Source organism: Cimex lectularius, unplaced genomic scaffold, assembly GCF_000648675.2.
Source record: "Cimex lectularius strain Harlan isolate CLEC.00 unplaced genomic scaffold, Clec_2.1 scaffold69, whole genome shotgun sequence".
Taxonomy (NCBI): Eukaryota; Metazoa; Arthropoda; class Insecta; order Hemiptera; family Cimicidae; genus Cimex; species Cimex lectularius.
This window is the reverse complement of record NW_019392630.1, coordinates 1365282-1388131: the sequence shown is the minus strand read 5'-3', so window position 1 is coordinate 1388131 and position 22850 is coordinate 1365282. Positions and strand designations below refer to the sequence as shown.

General features: G+C 36.1%; 1 protein-coding gene across 3 annotated transcripts in view; it reads right to left on the bottom strand.

Moving 5' to 3' along the window:
• LOC106670380 (cadherin-99C) overlaps nt 1-22850 on the bottom strand; it is a 401762-nt gene that overhangs the window by 232289 nt on the left and 146623 nt on the right. For all 3 annotated transcript variants that reach the window (XM_024227116.1, XM_014400658.2, XM_024227175.1), the window contains exon 3: nt 15588-15624. The gene's annotated coding sequence lies outside the window, so the exon portion shown is untranslated. The remainder of the gene's footprint in view (nt 1-15587; nt 15625-22850) is intronic.

Below are 22850 nucleotides of genomic sequence, written 5' to 3'. Positions count from 1 at the left end.
TAAATTCAAACCTATCAGACTGTTGATTTTCTTTTCATCCCTTCTATAAATATGTAGTAAAAGGAATCAATTAATTTTTGAAGATAATAGTGAAAGAGTGAAGAGTAAGATCCTATGCCTTTCCCAAAGTTCAGCATCATCAGATGATTGATATGCTCTATAGTCGAGCTGGACTAAAACTATCTAAAATAATCGAATGGATCTAACTAAAAACAACTATCACTTTAAAAGCAGTGTCCTCGCAAACGAAGACCTACATGAGCAGTTTGATCCCGTAAATAGTTATATGTACGACTAGCATGGTACAAATTTCTCCCTAAACTTACATTGTACTTCGGTGGTCCGTGGAGGAGGTACCTCAGGGAGACGATGTTAAGAAGCTTGGCCGAGGTGTCGATCAGGATTTTGTCGATACAGTCAAATCTTTCATGAAAAAAGACCAAGCAGAGATACGGAACAGCGAAAAACAGGTTCAGGTTTCTTGAAATGACCTCCACCGCCGACGCCGGGAAACACGTATGCTCTTATCATCGCTTCTGGTCCATGAATAATAAACAAACGATATTAAAAACTAGAACTTTGTCGTTTTCTTTGTAAAGTGTTCTTATTGCTATATTTATTGAGAAGAGCGTTAATGATCGATATGGTACGGAGAAATGTTCTCACCAATCTGCCTGTCAAAAAACAAAAGATGATGGCCGTGGTGACTGAAATGTTCAGCGTTTCGGCTTTTCTCTTCAGTGAGTTTTGAAACTTCAAAACGCCCAATGGGAAGAATTTAACCCAGCTTTGAAGTATTATGACAAAGCCTGCCGTCAGAGACAACGTGGATTTCCAGTTTTTAGGGTCGAAGCGGGGATCGTGCCCGGATAAAAGGGAAAAGTGATAAATGAGGTCCATCCCGCCCAAAATGTGTCCGACTGAAAAAGTCGCATTGGGGTGGAAGTACCGGCCGATACAGCCCGTTAACTTTTCACTTATAACATTAATGCAATTTGTCACAAATATGATGTCGGGAATACATTAAGGCTGTGTCGACTCTAATGCCTCGTAACATGCTCACCCGTCCATGAATTTACTCTACCACACGAAGTCCTCTCGCGTCAAAAATTAACCTATTTTTCTGTTTTTCTTTACTTTATTTCTTGTACCGTTTAAAATCTTCACGTTTTTTTTACCCCACATGGGAAAATATTAATTTAAGATATAACGTAAAAATAAATTCTTTTCAATTAATTAATCTTTAAGTAAGGTATTGATTGAGACAAAAAAGTCAGTTCACGAGCGGGATTCGAACCCACGACCTTCGGCTAAATACGCCGCTGCTCCACCAATTGAGCTATCGTGACTTCGATCCACTCGGACATCAACTCCCCACCTCAACCCACATTTTGATTGTCCCTCCTTTTTGCCATTATTCAAATGTATAATCCATTGGAAAGGTTGGTCAATCGGACTAGGAAATCTAAAAATAAATGCGTGGTGGTTAGTGACCGTTAATCGATAATTATTCAGAAATCGTTAGATGCCGTCTGGTGTGATGTAGGTTTCAGAAAAACATTTTCTGTATCGTGCCAACGTTTCGATCTTTATTGAGATCATCTTCAGGGTTCAAAGTGTTTGTTTTCTGTGTAATTGTGCCATTCTTGCGTGTCGTGTGATAGTCTCAATAAAGATCGAAACGTTGGCACGATAAAGAAAATGTTTTTCTGAAACCTACATCACCCCAGACTGCATCTAACGATTTCTGAATAACTAAAAATAAATATTACTCAACAATAAATCAATAATTTCCATTGTTCCAAATTTTGTTATTTTTCAATGACTTGAACGGCTCAAGAGTATTAATATAAAATTATAATTAACATTATTTTTAGTATTTCAATATTTGGCCAACTTTTAGTGATGGTTATTCTGTGTTCATCTCCGCAGACCACACTTATAAATTTCACAATATAAAAAATATTTTTATATTTATTTCCATCTTATTACTAGTTTACAGCATATAGTGAAAATTGGTATGAGTCGTATGAATTCCATTGTCCGGCAGATGTATAAATATATGCTTTTCATGTTGTTCAGTATAATTTGATGTAAAAGTATACACTCTGTATATTTTAAATAAAGTAAATAATAGACTGCGATCAAATTTGTTGTCAAGTGATGAAATGCTCGGTTTAGAAATACGGCTTGACAAGAGTACAACGTGATAACCGAATTGGATGGGATTCCGCTTGGTTTTAATTAAAACTGGCATCAATTGTAAGCGAAAACACGACAGGATTCCGTGCTCGTCCATCAATCGGGGTGGAAAACTCGATTATTCTTTGCCGACAACTGGTAGCCAAAGGGCGGTGAGAGGCCCGGAGGACCTATCCCGATGAGAACGAACTGGTTTATCTGGCCCCACTTAATTGACTAAAAAAGACTGCGGATGTTTATGTGCTATTGTTGTGACAGTGGTGAACAAAGAACGGATGGTTTTGTACCCAAGGCATCTGAGGGATCATTAGCTCACGGATTTATTCTCAGTCGACTGTAGTTCTAAAACAGATGACGATTTCGTAAACCATTTACTACGAAAAATAGTTTAATTATTGCTGGGACAAGAATGTAAAAAGATGAGAGATATAACAAAGAAGTCTGGCAGACCAGAGAAGAGCAAGGCAAATTGTTGAATAAAAATGATTCAAGTAAACGTATAATTTTTATGTTTTTATCCATACTTGTTAAGCAATTAATTGATGAACAAAAACAATAACGGCGGGAAATGTCCAAACTAGAGTTTCATCGCCCAGCAGATCCCACGAGAAAATCTGACAAACATTAAATGAACCAAGTAAAACTACAATGGTACAGTGAAAAATAAATGCACATTCTTTAAGGAGATGAGGATATTTATCAGTTCATAGTGTGGTGACTGCCACACCTAGTGGCTTCCTCAATAGAACCCTACTTCATGACCATTATTCCGACAGTGTTTTTGCCTTCCGATTAGCAGCATGGGCATGAAGCACCAATATATTTACAGGGGGTCAACCATCTTAAGTTAGACATGTCGAGAGTTCACGCAATAAAGCAAGCAGCCACATGAAATCAAGCAACAGGTTACATTTATTATCATCATATTGTCAGACAGCCCAGCTGGTTTATATCTGTCTGAGGTACTGTAGAATAACAACAACATTTGCAACCTTCTAACCTAGCGACACTAACCACGGCGTGTAACTCCAAAACGACATCGGCCCTTCTCCGTTATACTAAAAAAGGACGTGTTCTAAATCCCCAATACTAAACGAATTAAGGATAATAGAGAATAATAATAACATAAATATAAATATAATCTATTATTTAATATATAATATAAATATAATCTATAATATAATATAACATAATATACACCATTAATAACAAATAAATGAGGTTTAAAAATTTATTTGAAGTGCAAATGTTGGAGAAGTTAAACAGACAAGTAGAAAATTGGGGTTTAGGTCATGTGTATTTAGATGTAGGTTATTATGATTATTAGTAGAAGAAATAAATTTCGTTAGGTATTATTTTAAGTTTAAGTGTTTTGTAAACACAAAGACAGTAAAAACTTTTTCTGAGTATTTTGGATGTTTTATCACATGTATCTATTCAGGTTCTATCGGGATTAAATTAAAACGTCAGTAAAACGTAAAAGCCAATATTTTAATTTTAATCTCGTCCAAATCTCTGTTTTTTGTATATTTGATTTTTTCCACAAAATATATTTCGTATAACCTTTGTTTTCTTCTCTTCTTCTCTTCTTTGGTTATTCTTTCGTGATGTTTCTTATTTTAAATGAATTTTCAACACAATTTGTTTTGAGTTTTTTTTAATACATATTGATGATGAGGAATGTAGTCAAATAACTTGTTTTATTTATTTTTTTGTCACTATATTTCCATGGCCGAATTTTCTCTCAAACCCCCCTCATCAGGCTTTTACGGTAGATATTACCGTATATCTATCCTGCAAATGTTAGTACAAACATTGATGAGGGTACCAGATAATAATATTAATAAAAATTTCAATTCACTAATTTCGTGGTCCGCTTGACCAATTAATAACTTGCAATTAATTAAGTTTTCAGTTGAGATAAAAAAGTCAATGGCACGAGCGGGATTCGAACCCACGATCTTCGGCTTGATACGCCGCTGCTCGACCACTTGAGCTATCGTGACCTCCATCCACTCAGACACCAACCAAGGAGGGGAAATTCAAAAGGTGTCGTTGGGGTGGGAAGTTGGTGTCCGAGTGGAGCGACGTCACGAGAGCTCAAGTGGTAGAGCAGCGGCGTATCAAGCCGAAGATCGTGGGTTCGAATCCCGCTCGTGCCATTGACTTTTCTATCTCAACTGAAAACCTTAATTAATTGTAAATTAATAAAAATATAAAAATTAATATATAAAAATTTAAAACATATCATGAATCTATTCAGGATCTATCGGGATTAAATTAAAACGTCAATATTACGTAAAAGCCAGTATTTTAATTTTAATCTCGTTCAAATTTGTATATTTGTCGTTTTTTGTATATTTGATTTTTTCCACAAAATATATTTTGTATAACTTTTTTTTTCTTCTCTTGTTTGGTTATTCTTTCGTGATGTTTCTTATTTTAAATGAGTTTTCAACCAATTAGCTTTTTTTGTAATACATATTGATGATGTGGAATGTAGTAAATACTTTGGTTTATTTATTTATTTTTTTGTCAATACATTTCCGTGTCCAAGTTTTCTCTCGAACTTCCCCTCATAAGGATTTTCGGGTAGATATTATCATATAATTATCCTACAAGTTTAGTACAAACATTGACGAGGGGGCCAGATAATAAAACTAACAAAAAATATAAAAATAAACTAGTTGAAATTTCATTTAAAAGACCGAAGAACCATGAAATAAATATTTTGTTGCTAATGCCAGGAGGTAAAGGGTTACCAAAGAATGGAAAGCTGTATTTGAAACTTTAATTGAAAAAATTGGACAATTTCAAAGATTGTTCAAAATTTCAATAGTAATAGATAGATGCCTTATTTAGACGGTCAGTTGATTGTAAAAGGCCACGAATGCAACACGAACCGATTCACAGCTGAATATGTCTCATGGTAAAGAAAATGGAGGGGAAACAAGTTTACTAGCGAAAATTGTTTTGAATGTTAATTTCTTGTCCAAAGATATGAGACGGGGATAAAGACGAAACAGAAGAAGAATAAAAGAAACTTTAAACATTAAATTGACGCCAAACACTTCCTATACAAAGAGAAGAAAAGAGTGCCCGGCACTCTCAACACGACACATAAGAATGTCACATTTACGCAGAAAACAAACACTTTGAGCCCTGAAGATAATCACAATAAAGATCGAAACGTTGGCACGACGAGGAAAATGTTTTTCTAAAACCTACGTCACACCAGACCGCATCTCACGATCTTCAAATAATTATCGACTAACGGTCACTAATCGCCACACATTAATTTTATATATTTCAGTGCAAGTAAAAATTTATAAGAAAAATTTGGTTGGCTTATCAATTTTCTTGATTTTGTACTTTTTGTATATTTACTTGTTTTTACTTGTTTCTTTACGTTTTTGAAGATGCGTTTTCATTTAATCATAGATCGTTTGTAATTTATTGTTAAGTGTCTAAGAGAAATTTCACACAATGTGTATATTTGATATGAGAAAAATGTTTCCGCAGAGCGATTTTCCTATCCGTCCGAGTTTCTAAACGGTGAAAGTGACAATATGAAATGCTGCAGTAAACTCGCACAATAGTCAGTCAATAGTCTATTATTTGTACTCGATTGGCAATTTCAGAAGTTCTGGCAAAAGATTCTATTGAAAAAAATGTTCAAAAAGGATCACGTTGGATCAAAACAACATCGGTCAATGTCCATACCATTTAAAATAAAAATTACAAATAAGTAAAAATGAAACTGTTATTAAGAGATAAATTATACATCGTGTGTGGATAATTTGCAACCGTACCCAGAGGTTATATACCTAATATAGTGATAATACTCAAACCGTAGAAATTATGCCTTAAACATCTGTTTCATACTAAAACAACTATCCATACATTTTCTGTTTTCAGTGTTAGACGTATCGACCACTTTTTCACTCACGAACACTCTAGATCAAGGTATAGTCTTGAAAAATAAAGCAAATGCAGTTGCCTATTCATTTGCCTATTTTAAGATCATTATCATGGTAAATCAAACAAATATGTCTAGATATTGACATATTAAATTGTTTTACAGGTGATTTCAAATTTCCTTGAAGAACGACACAGTCACCTACCTTGATCCAGAGTGTCCATACACATTTTCTGACAACAAGGCACTTCAATCTCAACATAAAATCCTCGAATCTTGGTTCCATCAATATACAAAGTGTTCATGGAGTTGAGAACGTAAACACAAAATTAATGACTTGTTGAGATTAACAGAGTGTTACTAATCCTTTAACATCCTTGAGATTAAAAATAATGAATTTTATTGTCAAGTGAGTTAATTGGTTTTTTAAATTGTTTTTGATGAAACAATAAATATGAGTAAAAAATTAGTTAATATTTTGTAGAAGTCGTGTGAGGTTGTTTAGAAAAACAATTTTTTCGCGTTTTTTTTATCGACGTTTCGACATGTGTTCGGGTCATCATCAGGGCGTAAAGTGTGGTGCTATTTTTTGGCTTCATATTGGTTTTGTGTGAAAGTGTTGTGACTTAATTCTTGGCTGCTCATCACGACTTCAAAAAATTATGAAACAACAGGTTACTAATGAAATACACATTAATTAATATTTTTTGTTAAATACAACGTTTTATGTCGAGAAGCCCGGGCGCCAACGACAGGACGTAGTGTTCGTTACATACCTCAAGACTTGGGTGGGTATCCACGATGATCTACAGCACTTTAGGGCCACCGGAAGACTCGATCGACGAGATGCTGATCGCGATGTACCATGCCTAGAGACCAACGTTTTCCTGCAGTTACCGCACCACAGAACCGGCATTTAACGGTCCTTGATAGGTAGACAACTCCAAACGATCATAATAGTAAGGGTGAGATTTTAAACAATCATCAGGTTTCGTCGAATAGCAATCTATACACGTTCGGCATCAGCTTCTGTACTACTGGTGAGAAATCAGCATCTCCCTTGACATTTTAACAATGGGGGGTCTTTTATTTTCACAAATGAGGGCCGATTTGATTTGTCGAATCAGATGACCGGGACCGTGTGCGGTTGAGAACGCGTTCCTGATGTTCAGAACGCTTTGCTTCATGTTCCATGCTTGAGTTATCATCTTTGATCTCGTGACATCTTTTTCGAATCAAATAGAATAAAAATAATTTACAAATATCCCTATTAATTTTTGAGCAGTTTAGGAAGACCGATAATATAACCAACTCCTGAATTTCAGCTGAGCTAAATTTGGGATGTTATTCTGCAAGACTTGCTTAGTAATTTAATGGCGAGCATGCCAACAAATTTAAGAGTGTTTAATAAAAAGTAATAGCCACTGCAATAAATTTTAATTTTGCAATAAAATGTTGTAGACTTACGAGGTTTTTTGTGTATGATTATTTTCCAATTGCCATTCACGATTTTTTCTTAGCAAATGATGATATTCCACAAAATCAAAACCTGGAGTAATGATGTTCATTTCAAAGATTGTTTATGTAAACAAACACTCACACAAAAAAAACATGCAAACGTTTCCTAGGGATGGTTGGAACCTTCGACAGTCGCCTTCATCAACGAATCACGAGCGCTTGAGTACCTATGACCAAGTGTACACGATTCATGTGCACGTCCGAGGAAAAGATTCGTTATAAGATTTATTATAATTTTGTACCTATCGGGAATATCGTTTATTTTAAGGCGGCATATCAAAACCATTCAGGATTACAAATGGTTTTTTCCAGGCTAGAAATCTTCTGGAAATAGTAGTTTTAATCTATTCAAATATCCCCACAATAAATTGTTATTATCTTTTCAATGGATGAGGTGCCCTTTAAAAGAAAAAGCAGATTTCTATCGACGACCGTGCTTCTCTTTTGCTATCGCCTTGATAAATTCATCTTCTAAGAAACTATAACCTTTGAAATCTGTTATTTGAGACTAGTCACGCGTTCTTTCCAGGTCTTAAACAAAGATACAGCCGTTATAAAAAAATTTGTTGACCAATTGAAAATAACTAGGAATTTAAATTTTAAAGGAATTGAAAGGTTAAACTCGGGAAGATCTTGCGTAAGTTTCCTTATTCTGTTGAAGGAATTGGGATGGATGGGAAGAAAGATGTGGATTAAGAACAATAAAAGATTCAATTTTAAACCGACCTGGATGATGGTGAGTTAACGTTTTTTATTGGAAAATTGTTCCTCTAAAGGACCGTGAGGATGGAAGTAACAGCACATGAAAAAAGATGTCTCACGGTTGACGGAATCGATTTTTTCCCCGATACCTCAAATCCAACTGGGACAGGTCAGTCGACGGGAGTGCATCCAGGATTCTTCTTCGACGAACAATGGACCTCTTCTGTCCTTAATTGAGTCCTTGAAACCGAGGTCCTGCCGGGTACCCCACCCACGTGTAGGCCTTCGCAACTCCCTCTTTCCTTTAAACAAAATCCAATTACGCCCCGGGTGTTATTTCCGTTAGGACCGAGGAGGGCTAAACCGAACTTTCGAGGACGGCTTTTCTCCAGTGGTGGAACATCAAAGTTGTGTGGAAACGGGACGGCACGGTCATCGTGATGCAATCCGTTGTGTCATACGGCAAAAGGTCCCGACTATTACCGACTCCGCGAGTCCCTCCCTCTAATTACCCCGAATCTGCCATTGTCATGCGTTTAAGAATTCCGTCTGAATGTTCGCTATGACTGACTATTTTAAATGTCACAACACTGACCTCTTTTGACAACTTTTTTCCTGAGATGTTAGCCATTTTTTTCTCAGTGCAAAGCATCTCAAGCTATATTAATTTTAGTGTAGTATGATAATTCGTGTCTGTGGTGGTTTATGCGATACTTCTACTTTTCACAACCTTATAAAATGGACTCGACGAAACAAGGATCATCCAAGCCCAGTACTTAAGCATGTGTATCTCAAATGAAAGACCTTCATCACAAAGACTGCCATGGCACAAGTCCAAACACAGCACAGTAGAATGTCAAATGATATAAGTAAATAAAAAAACAATTAACAAAAGTAACCTAAAGTTTTGACTGAGGAAGTAACAGCAGTGGTGAAAGGAAAAGTGACAAGAAGAAAGGTTTTTATTAAAAAGGCATTGCATTATCACATTAAATTTCAGATGGCGAATTGTCAAAAAGTGTGTCAGATCCCAAATGAAAATTATATTCGTTATTGTCTCCTTTCTGTGTAAAGGTTTTATATTTTAATTTCAGTTTATCCTTCGAAATTTTCCTAAAAAGCTGTAATTTTCCTTCCCGACGTCTACAATTCTGCCCTCAGAAAACCATATTTCCCATCCCAATGGAAATCTTCCCTCAACCGAATGATTCCAAAGCGTAAAAAACCACATAACCTTCCATCATCCAACCGTCCAATTAGTCCGTTGCCTAAAATGGGCGAAATCCTAGAAAATCCCTTGCTTAAACACATTCTCCCAATCCTTCATTCTTACAACCTTTTGTCTGACCACCAGTTTGGGTTCAGACATTTTCATTCCACTGTTCAGCACAGCCATCACGTAGACATCATCGCTGCCGCTCTTGAGCAGTAGGAGGCTGCTTCGAAGTAGTCCTAGATGTAAAGCAAGCATTCGATCCTCTGAAAGCTTAAGAAAGTGCTCCTTTTACCTACTACCTGATCCTAAAATCCTACTTATCCGTTCATTTTGTTCTATTAGTTTCTTTATTTGGTCTTGTAACTGATTGATTGTGTTCTGCATATCATTTTTTGAACTTTTACACGAATTACATTTCCATTCGTTACGGCTTTGGATGCTTCGTTTAATCTACTTTTTCGCGTGATTCTATATTGTCGCAAGAGAAGTAGAAAATATTTTTACATATCGAGCAAATCGCGGCTTCATCAGGATTCGCAGCCATGGAACAATTTTTGCATACATCTTTTGTGGGGTTAGGAGGGGGGTTTGTTCGATTTTCAGTATCACCCATTTCCCTAATATTAGTTTAACTTGTTATAACAAACGCTATTATCGTGTGGATCTATTTTCTAGGCTGTGTGTGTATAATCCTTGTCGCATGAACTTGGACCTCTGAGCTATGTTCTGCCTGTTCTTGCGGGATTTTCAACGTTGAATATTTAAAGAGAGAAAAAAAGAAAGTAAAAGATATTCCCTGTATATTATATAACGCAAAATTAAAGTAAACTCATGCAATAATACATATAAAAATATACACATAAAATTAAACCGAATAAAACACAATTTTTCTGCTACCAGTTGTGAGAAGCACTTACCACATATAGGGGTCAATAATAAGGCAGAGTGTTGAGTAAGAAGTCCCTCCTCACAAAAAGGGAAAGAAAAGGTAAAAAGGGAAGATTCACAAAGGAAAAGACAAAAGCTCTTGTGCTATAAGAGTTTATTAAAACCTATTTACAACATACATATATACCCCTATATCCTACGGTCACCATTTGTTCAATAAATTCCCAGACACCCAGTCAACAGAAATAATAATGTTTTCTTTTGAGCTTACGGCTCCCTTTGAAATGTATTATTTTCCAATTTACGGAGATCCGACCTGTTTGCCGTGTCGCATACACCTAAATCTTATCCCCCTGTTTCCCAAATCTCTTACCATGACATCACTATGGTGGGGAGTCAATCATGTATGTGACACGACAGATACTACCAAATCATCAGTGGCTACTCCCTATCAGCCGGGTATCGCACAGATGAAAGCGTACCACAATGAAGTATCTTATGACCCATCCTCTACACTGTATATACCACAGACATTTCTAATCTTCCAGAAACGATTTGTAAACTTTAAACAATGTTTATAAATCCCAGGCCCTGAAGATGATCTCAATAAAGACCGAAACGTTGGCACGATAAAGAAAATGTTTTTCTAAAACCTACGTCACACCAGACCGCATCTCACGATCTCCAAATAATCATTGGCTAACGGTCACTAAACACCTGACACTTATTAGTTATCTTAACCAATTTTTAGCATACATTCATTTTTATGCCATGAACGTTGAGATGAAAAATAGGTGCTCTTCAACCTGAGCTATCGTGACTTCAGTAGGAAAGATCAAATCCTCATCTTAACCAACTAAAAAAAAATTAATTTGAATTTTCCCTTTAATAAATTAATTTATAATGTTATGTTGATAAGAACATCTATACACATTTGAAAACCTGATTTAAAATAAGTCCAATAAAAAATATTAATAACTGAATATAGTGGGACTAATGGATGAATCAAACTTCCTCTACATGCCGGACGACCTCGTATGGTTTATTCTTAGTTGAGTGAGTATGAGTTTTCTTATTCGATTCAGGCTCTCCGAGGGCCACAATTTTCTAAGAGAACGCTATGAATTACTAAAAATTTTACCATTCGGAAATTCATGAAGTTCACCTGTAAGGATGTCGCCCCAACGTGTGTAAAACATTTTCGGATTTAAGAAGTCCAATTTTCTTTATTTTCTTCGTAAAATGCCATGACATCATACCGTTCAAAGCAGACAATTCAACTTTATAAGAGGATCTCTTTTCATCCTAGTTGTCCTTTGTAAATAGAAGAGACGTCCAACCGGGTCCAAAGGCAATTGAAATAGTAGGGGTATGATGTTCGTTGATCGACCTGCAAATAATCTATGTAGGTTCAAATCTTCGTAAAGGTCATTAGACGGGTGAAAAAAAGACTAAATGCTGGGTTCACCATGGTAAAAGAAAAGTATTTTTCCTCACTGTAGAATGAAGATATGATGTTCGTTGATCGAATTGAAATAAGTTCAGCACGTGCAGGACCCATTAATTGCAGGAAAAAGTTACGCATTGCATTATTTCGACAGACATTTGCCTTTCAAAATAGCAATCCAATTTCCCTTCCGAGCGTAAAGTCAGATTGTGTCTATTGAAACGAAACTTCGGCTTTGTGAGTTGTTCTTTTAGATCATGAACACCATAATAATAATTAAAACCGGATTGTAGTCGAAGCAGAACTCAGTTTGATATTTATTCGAGTTTCCATGCGAGTATCTGACGAGGCGTAAAACTACGAGTACAAGCAAATGACACAGCTCTAACGATTGGGATTCATCACCGCGATAACGATCTTCATCTTCATTCATGAAAAACGATCCTCCCGTTCATTAGGAGATTTGTCCTTCGCGTATTTGCATTCGGTCCAGTTTCGAGGTGTTGACCGTCCCATGAATAAACGGTCTAATTAGAATCAGAACAAGCTCGCGTTCATCGACACCGACTTTCCAGGTCGCCCTTCGACGAACAGCCACTTTCTTTACTTCGAGAATATACCATTCTATAAATCTTTGTAACAACACCCGTCGACTTGCCCTAATTAACATGGACAATTTTTTTTCAGTAGGTGAACAGGTTTTCTTACATTTTGGTTATTACCAATCACTATTGGTTTTGTGATAGTCGAATCTTTAAAAAAAAACCACGAAGCTACATATTTTCTGATCTCTGCTTATAATTGATATATAAGATAAATAAAAATAGTTAAGAGAAAATTGGATTATTAACATATCACAAAAATTGGAACTGAAATGATAGAAAATCTATCTCGACTTTCTAGAAAGCTATACACAAAATGCACACTGGAGAGATTGTGAAAGTAAGTACACACGATGTTCAGGGATTGAACGTAGACATGTGTCTAAAAAATGTATATAGGCGCTCTAGAGACTAGGTCATGTATGTATACTTCAATGTCTTGATCTTCGTAGGAACTTAGACAACGGACAATGGATTGATTGATCAGTTCTAATCATGAACTATGTAACGAGGCAAAAAAAGGAGACAATAGTTCACGCTTGAATGTCTAGTTTTGGCTTAGGTTTTTCAAACCTTCGCCCGTTTGATCATTGGTGACTACGAAATATGGTTTATCACGTCCTCATAGATATTCTTTTTATATGTATACATATAATTACGGTTTTCAGTTGAGATAAAAAAGTCAATGGCACGAGCGGGATTCGAACCCACGATATTCGGCTGGATACGCCGCTGCTCGACCACTTGAGCCATCGTGACCTCGATCCCCTCGGACACTAACTTCCCATCTCAACCCCACCTTTTGAATTTTCCCACCTTTTTTGCCATTTTTCAAATGTCGTGTAATCGGATTGGATTCTCGACGACAAATGAAATGGACTTGTAGCTAGACAGCGTAGAAATTTTATCTTAATTCAATGCATTGATCTAACAAAAGGAGAAATGGATAAACTCTAGCTACATAAACTTAAACTACGTAAAATGGATAAACCCAGTAAACTTATGATGAAACAACCCTCACCTAGACTGACAAAATCAATGTTGGAATTGGAGAGGGCTAAACTCAGAGGAGCGGTAGGACTACTAACCGGTCACTGTGGCATCTGAGAAAACATCTACACAACATGGGCATAGAAATGATAAATGATGGAATGAGTGTGGTGTTAAATCCTTTTTAAAAAGATAGTTCTTGCTGTGAGTAGGAACTATCTTTTTAAAAAGGATTCAATATGGGCATGTACATCGATGATCCGATCTGCAGATTATGTAATGAGGAGCAGGAAACAGCCGTCCATATCATCTTCGAATTGGAACCAACTCAATGGAGATTTAACCTAACATACGAAAATATCTAAGGAATGAAATTGCGACAGTGAATGACCTAAGGAGAAGGATTGAGTCTATTGCACTAAACTAAGAAACTAGGAAGGTACAATAAGCCAGAACGCTGCAGAGCCTGGGAAGCACAAACCCCGTTTCCTAGTATCCTTTTTACCATACCATACCATACCAATGCACAGATGTTCGTTTTTGTAACTAGACAAAACTGATCATGAGATTGATTAATCAGTTTTTATCATGAATATCAAATGAGGTAAAAGAGGAGGCAGTAGTGGAGGGTTGAATCTGGTTTTGACGTGGGTTTTTCAAAACTATACTGTTTGACTCTTAGTGATTTCAAAGTATCGCTTCTACCTTTTGGATATTCTGTATATAGCTATATAAAGTTCAAGGCACTCAGGAGATTTTGAAGGTGAGTACGTATACAATATGTTCACGGATGATTATAGACATGTATCTAGACAATGTATTTAGACGCTATAGTCTTAGTGATAAACCCATACTTGCTTGCAGTGCTTTGATCTTCGTTTAAGAAACTACACCAGTGAAATTTAGATTTGTTTATCAGTTCTAATCATGAACTATGAATAGAGGTAAAAGCGAAGCCGGCAGTGGAAACTGAAATATTACTTATCTTGACCTTGGATATTTTATCTATAGCTGTACAAAGTTAACGGCACATGGGAGATTGTGACCTATTTGCCCACACGCAAGCGATATACCCTGAATATAAAACTATATGAACAGGGATTGACTATAGACATGTGCCTTGACATTGTATACAGTCACTCCATGGGCTTGGGCATATATCCATACATGAATCTCTTGGTCTTTCTTTAAGTGATTAGACAAGACTGGATCTTAAGATTGCTTGAACATCTCAATCATGAACTATGATACAAAGCAAAAGAGTGGAGGTTTGAGGCTAGGTCCAATTTGAAGCAGGAGTCAAAATTTCTGTAGAAATGAATTTGTCTTTGGATTAAATAGAAAAAAAGTAGTCTAAGTACTAAAATCTCAAGTATGCATGTTGTTGAGATTGTTATGAGGGTTGACCTTTACAATCATTTTAGCCTGATACCCTTACTCTTGTGGTATGTCAGCTGCGTTTTGATTTTTATCTATTATCTATGATCAACAGATTTTTTTTTTGCAAGCACCAAAGCAGATATAGACAGGAACACATAATTAACGGAAGCGGCCGAGCTAAAAGTTTATCACCCAAAGACATCATGGAGAAATCTAATAATATTGGTATACTCATATTAATCATTCCCAGGTCGAGTTTGTGCAATCACAACAATTTTAACCGCATTCTTAATTGACTAATGTAATCTTTGGGCGTTCCACCACCATTCTTCTACATACCAGTGTATCCTGATTGATTGAAAGTCACATCAATTGACATAGTTGAAATGGTTGTAGTTAGGCCTAAAAACAAGTTGTACAACTATTACAGTTGTATATTGGATTTTTTTCTGGTTTATAGAATGCGTCCCAGATGCCATTGAGTCTGTCTGGCTCGATGCATCTATCTGGTCAAGAAACCTGTTCTCATAATTTATTTCCTTTCATATGACACAAAGAGATAGACACTGCTAAATATTGAAAAGAGCGAAACACGTCAGATAAAAAAATAACTCAGCAAGGGTAAGCAGATAAAAATGATCGAAAACGACCATACCACTAATGCTAACATACTATTTTTTTTTTAATTTGTGCATATTGATAGTGAAATTATATAATACGTACTTAGGTTAACCGTTGCATTGCTAGAAACATGATTGACCTGAAACAGAAGAGAAACTAATATTAAAAAAAAAAATTATATACATAGAGTGGGAAGACAGATTTCCTTCAACCTTCGCCCTTGTGTCGACCAAGGGCAAAGCACGACCATCAACATTGTTAAACGTCATATTTCGTTTCCCGAGGTTTTCGTAGAAGACAACAATTCTAAAATAGCCGAGTAATCATTGACCTTTTGAAACTAAGTGGGAATTCTTGTAGAACGAATTTTGATGTTTTTTTTCCTGGCCGCGACCGTCTTTTTCGCCGTTCGTCCGGTTTGACACGTTTGTACGTGACAAGACTGTCGAGGCCAAGGGTTGTCGACAGTTAAAACACAACCGTGGCCCTTTTGACACGAAGAAAGGCGCTAATGAAAGCCCGCTTGGATACGTCTCCTCCCGGCCGGAAAGTGGATCTATAAAATCGCCCGCTTAAGACAAGCTTTCACTTCTTCCATCTTTTTATATCATTTACCGTCAGAAAACAAGACGGTACAACTTTCCTTTTTATTTTCCACTCGTGATTAACATTTAAACCGTGCCGTAGGACATTACGAATACAGGTAGGTACGTAAACAAGGAATAATTAAGTATATAAATCTTGAAAACAAATAGAGTCCGTAAATTTATTTATAACCAACAGGCGTGGAAGTGAAGAGAATGATGTTGTTGATAAACATGAAGCTTGGTTGTTTTCAATTATTTTGCTCTGTGTAAAACAAACACACCACTAAATACGGCGAAAACCGAAAGACAAACGCAACGAGGATGGACAAATCGAATATCTGAAACGACCTAGCTACAAATTGTGATGAACCTAATACAGAACATAATAAAGAATGATTTTCGAAAGATATTTCTGCCTGTTAATGGTTCTGTTCTATTGGTTAAAAAACTGTTGCTGCGTCTGAAAGATCAAAAATGCGACGATGTTGTTTTACTCGTGATGTAGGAAATGAATGATGCGTGAGAAAGATCAAAATTGAGATGATGATGTTCCATTCTTGGTTTAAAAAAAGGTTAGTGCTTTTGAACTCTTGGTTTAAAAAAGGTATCAAATTTGAGATAAAGTTGTCTTTTGATTTAAAAAAGGCTTGTACATCTGGAAGACCAAAACACTAATGATGTTGTTCCGCTCTTGTGTCAAAAAAGGATGGCGCGTCTAATCAAGGGGAACTGCGAGTGCTAATTCACTTTTTGCTGAAAAATGGTTGATGCGTATCAAAGACCAAAATAAAGACGATGTTCAACATTTTGCTTTAAAAAATTAATGTAGCGTCTGCTACACCAAAACTGCGATGAGTTTGTTGCACTCTTGGTTTAGGAATGGTTGGCGCGTCTCAAAAACCAGAATCGCAATGATGCTGTTGCACTTTTTTTTTTTTTTCAAAAAGGATGGTGCGACAATTGGGCCAGGACTACTACGATGCGGCAGAGCAGTTTGTTTAAAAATGGTCGGTGCGTCTGAAAGACCAAATTAAAGAGGAAGATGTTCAACCCTTGGATGAAAATGGTTGTTGGGTCTGCCTGACCAAATTAGGAAGGAAAGACAAAGTGACCCGAAACGACCGAATACCTGGTTCGCTCTACAAACCTCACGATGAATTGATTGATGATCTTTTGATTCATATTTTTGATCTTACAGAAGGCACTATTTTTTTTATTTATTCATTTTTCCAACTAAGAGTGTAACAACATTATACCTTGGCTTTATGACGCAATAACCACTCCTAATTCAAGTGAGCAACAAGATCATCCATGTTTTAGTCTTTCATACTATTTTTAAACCAATAGTGCAACAAAATTTTCAAGGTTCTGGTGTATGTAATGTTTTAATTATTTAAACCTGTCGGACAGAGCAAAAAAGAGAAAATTGCGCAGACTGGCATGCATAGTAATTTAAACAAAATTGTTGTTTAGACATTACAATAAAAGAAGTGATGCTCACACCACGCAGTATGTATTTATGACAAAATAGAGTACAAGTCATCAAAGAAAACAATGACAAACGATTAGGGGAAAGAAGTGGGATGGAATCAAATGATTTGATATTGCGGTTAATTATTTGGCCAAATTTGATTATAAGAAAGAAACAGAGAAAATACCTCCACGTCATATATACCAAGTTAATCAATTTCATGTGCACGGAGCCCTGCAAAATCCGTTAAGTACACGGTGAGGAAGGCGATCAACTACGTTCTTCTCTAATTGTTCAAATCGCTTAAAAAGTTTTTTTTTAAACGACTTTGGTTATTTAACCAAAACGAAATCTGTAAAATTTTGAAGATAAGTATAGCAGAAAAATGAACATTTATGAACAATTCATTGAAAATTTGTTCATTATCAAATAAATCTCGATTATTCTTAATAAAAAAAGAATGCAAAGAGAATTTTACATTTTCTTTGATAGTTTCTAGAAATCCAGTTCCTGGCTTCGAGTAAGGCCAAGTTACCTTTTCCAATGCATAGACATTGTAATTGATCAGATGTTACCTCATCGTAATGTCATTCAATTAAAGTTAATAACATAAATGTAGAACTACGAAAGGCTGTAATTTTTATGTCTAGAATTTGCAAGTGGTGAGAGTAACTATCACAAATGTCAACATTTACAGGTGGAGATTTTAATAATCCATAACGTGCTTTACCTTCACCTTGATGTAATTGTACGTTTTGAACGGGCTGTTGCCTGCAAGCTTATTAATTTTTGTAGTACGTGGCCTGAACTCGTTAATTCGCGGTCGAACACGCACCGCTCCAGTTCGCGATCCATCCAGATTTTCAAGATCTAATTGAATTAAAATTTGAAATACGCCTATGAATTCGAGTCGGCGTCGGTTTACCTAACAGGTTACTCGTTAAGAAGAAGATAAACAACTGATTGATGAAACAAATAAATTTTTAATATTATATTAAATTAATTATTATATATAAGAATAGTCTTGGTTCAGATAAAAAGTCAGTGTCACGAGCGGGATTCGAACCCACGACCTTCGACTAAATACGCCGATACTCTACCACTTGGGCTATTGTGACGTCGATCCTCTCGGACCAAGACCTTACATAGAAAGAATAATTAATTGAAAAAAAGTAACGATCAATTGACCACTAAAACGTAAATGGATTAATATTTAATAAGTAAAGGAAGTATAACTTCATTAAACAGCTCCACGTGGCCACTTCATAAGTCGCTGAGAATCCAATCCTGATTACACATTTGAAAATGGCAAAAATAGGAAAAATACGAACGGTTGTAGATTAAGATGCAGAGTTGGTGTCCGAGAGGATCGATGTCACGATAGCTCAAGTGGTAGAGTAGCGGCGTGTCTAGCCGAAGGTCGTGTGTTCGAATCCCGCTCGTGACACTGACTTTTTTATCTCAACCAATGCCTTACATAAAGATTAATTTGTTATGTATGCTTAGTCCCAGTAGGTGTCTGAGTGCATATCTTTTGTTAACAGTCGTTTCAATAATGTATGTACATAGAAAGAAGTAAACTTGGTCAATTGACCACTAAAACGTAAATGGATTAATATTATATTGAAATTAATTAATATTTATGAAAGGTGCTACATGCTGCACCACAGCTTCCAGACCAACTTCCTCAACGTACGATAGTGTAATCGAAGATCGATTCTGTATATGTTCGGTACGGGCATGGACGTTCCACCTCGTACCGCAATGGCTGTCTTTGAAAAGGCTGTGACTCAACAGGGGAATATGAAGCAAAACGTTCTCACCCAGACGTTGATTACCACAAACCCAACCGGCACTATCTGTGAAGAGAGCAGCCCTGTTTCAAGTGTCCAGGCGAAATGCTGATTTGAGAATAGTCGCTCTCTACACTATCTCAAACAAGTAGTAGAGTAGATGCGGGAAGTATAGAGATAGTATATTCTCACGAAGTCTTCTGTTGACTGTTTTAAATTTCATCCTTACGTTACAGACCGTTTGGAGTTGACTACCTAGGAAACCGTTAAATGATGGTGCCTTAAGAGAACAATAAAACGATCGCCCCTATCCGTCGTCCATCGCGTTGACCTCTACCTTCTGTTCGATCGAGACTTCCTTTGGACCTAAACCGTCCTCCAGCATGGCCCCAGGACTTGGGCTATGCCCGTCATTGCCGAAAGCATCTGCCCGGGAGGGACCAGCCATGCTTTTAAGAGAAAAAATAATTATTAATTTTTTACTCAAATTTATTGTTTCACCAAAGGAAACGATTTAAAAAGCCAGTTAATTCACTCAAGAAGTTGGCTCTAGAAAAGATGAAACTGAACTAATTTTGTCTATATTTAATCTAAAGATTGTAAAATTATTAATAACATTCGATAATGGTAAACAACAAGTTATTAATGTTGTGTATACGTTTCAAGATAACTACTAATCTATATACCTAATTATTATGAGAGAAAAACGAATAAATACAAGTTTTCTGTTTTTTCTTTGCTTTTCTTTGACTTACAGTCTATTTTATAGATATATTTTTATATTTTATTTGTATACGACTAATTTTAAAATGCGAAGAAATAGAGATTTCTTATTTATGTAATATAGCCTACTCTTAATTTTGTTAGAAAGTGTTTCCTTTGTATGGTAATATATGATGGGGTTAGTAGGCTGGGACTAGTAAGTTGCTCTAATACAATTAATTGTTTTCGCCTATTTTTAAGCGTTGCCTGCTTTAAATACAAGGAAAGTTGATTAGCCCTCATGAATAACAAGCATAAAACCCTTAAAGGAAATATGGCGACCGCATGTTCTCATGGTAATGTATATCGAGGATCTGTGGTCCCCCAAGAAAGTCAATACCCATGTACAAGAAGAACTGGTTTTTTTCCCTTGTCTTTGAATATTTATAATGAGATAAACAATTGAGAAATCAATCTGTGCGATTTAGGTTATCGGCTCCTGGAATCTCAATACACACCTCTCTATGTTTTTTCAACATTTCCTTTTTATAACGCGTTCCAGTTTGAAGAGTAGTGTCAATAAACATACAAACGGACATTAATCTAGTTCTAATAATAAAAAACGTTTTGAAAAAACAAAAACTGTATTCTTGTTACTTTATCATATCAGGATATAAGGATGGTGGATTTCAGCTACTGCTTTAGCAGTGTAAGTGATCAATTTGATATTTTTACATCTTATTATATGGAATGTCTAGTGTTACTACAAAGAAAACAAAGATGACTTTTCGTATGGTCCATTTTTTGATATATTCCTCGGTTTTTACGTCTGAAAATTTCGAAAAACGTGTCCAACTATCTTCTCGAGTGGACTTTGTTACGCAACTTACATCTTTTAAAAACCCCGTCTTCCTCCAGGCGGTTTGGGAACAACTAAATCTTTATTCCCACGGAATTCCGTTGCGGCTAAAGGTTTACAAGAAGAAACGATGCGGGTTCGAAATTCCGAAGGAGGGATGATCTTTTGTTGAGCAATAACGCCTTGTGTGGTGAACACTGGGTTTCCTTTCTCTTTCATGTCAACGCCGAACGGGAGCTTTATTGAAATAGGTTCTACAACTTTGGAACAACCGAATAAACGGCCCTTGAAGTGCTAATTGTTGGGGTTTGTTTATTGAATCGAATTAAAGCGTTGGTAGTCTGTGTAAACTGATTGTCTCGTAGGCGGCGTGAAACAAAAGACAAAACGCCTACTTCCTCGTTGATTTACTTTTAATTGTAATTGTCGGGTTGAATAGCATCAAATAATGAAAATATATATATCCACCAGTAGCAGGCTTTTCTTCAAATATCACGAAGTTAATGTCAGATTTGTCAAAAAAAATTGACTATCTGACATATTTTTGCCATCGACGAAATATTGTTTCATTTTTTCCGATTCTATTTGATGGAGATAAGCTAAAATACGTCTGACTGACCAAAACAGCTCGTATTATCACTATAGATTAGTCAAAATTACGGAAAGTAGAGACCCTTACTTGTTTATTTTTTTTGTTTTTTTTTTAACATGAGTGCTGATTTCTATTCTAATATCAAGGATGAGCATGGCTAGAATAATAAACATAAACAAACACCTTGATTATACTATCATTTTGGTCAATCTATCCGCAGAAGTTTGGTATTTTATTTGGGCCTTTTGCCAGATATTGACGTGTCCTTAAAATAGCAAGGATTAGAAAAATCAAATTGGTCGGGAGGACCAAAACTATAAAAAGGTAGTATATTTTCTGAAGCAGATTGATTTAGGATAAATATGATTATTTCTAAAATAGACGTTTAAATCATCTGGCCTAAAATAAAACATGTCAGACATTGTAGACTGGAAGGATATACGAAAATTATTATTAATCATTTCCGATCCCTCTGTTTTGCCTATGAGTGGTGATTCGAAATGGGAATCTTCAGTGAAGGGTCTGTCTAAGAAATGCTTGAGATTTCGTCATGAGATCTGCAAGGTGATAAACATGCAGTTTCATCACTTTCGGTCATCATGGTCGTCGTACCATCTCAGTGTCTGTCAGACACTTTTCAGCTTTCACCATCATCTGTTTTAATAGATTCCCTGCCATAATAAAAGGTTTCACATGCTATAGATATGATAGAAAAGCCGTCTAGAAACAACCATCCCTCGAATTTGCATTCACCCCTCTTTGTGGGGTGATAATTTCGTTTTTCTGAAATAGATTTGGATAAAAACCATCATTTCTAAAATAAATTTAGTCAAAATCATATGGCAAGAAACCAAATCACGCCAAGCAGTCTAAAACAGCGAGCATACAAAAATGAAATGCCCTCAATTGAGTCTGCGAAATGATGCACCTACAGGTCATTTATGTCGGCTTACCTTCGCAGGTTTGGACATTTTCAGTGCTCGCTTTGTCCAAGAAATGCGTTCGACTGAACAAAACAGCGCTTAAATTGGAAAAAAACTGTGTACTTTCTAGATAAACTCTTTGAGGTATGCGGGGTGACGGACTTTTAGTTATCCGTTTCGATAATTTTTCTCTAACCAACTTCCCTGCTTTGGACCTTACCGTGCTTGGTCTGTTCAAGAAATACGTTTGGAGGACCAAAACAACGCTTAAATTGGAATTAAATGTGTACAAAGTCCGAGATATACTCTTGAGGAATGCGGAGTGATGGACCTATAGTTTAGTCGTTTCTGAACCTTTTGGTCTATCTGTCCTCACTATTATTTTGTCAGTCACTTGTTGTCTCCCATCATCCGTTCTTTGCCAAACAGCCAAGATTG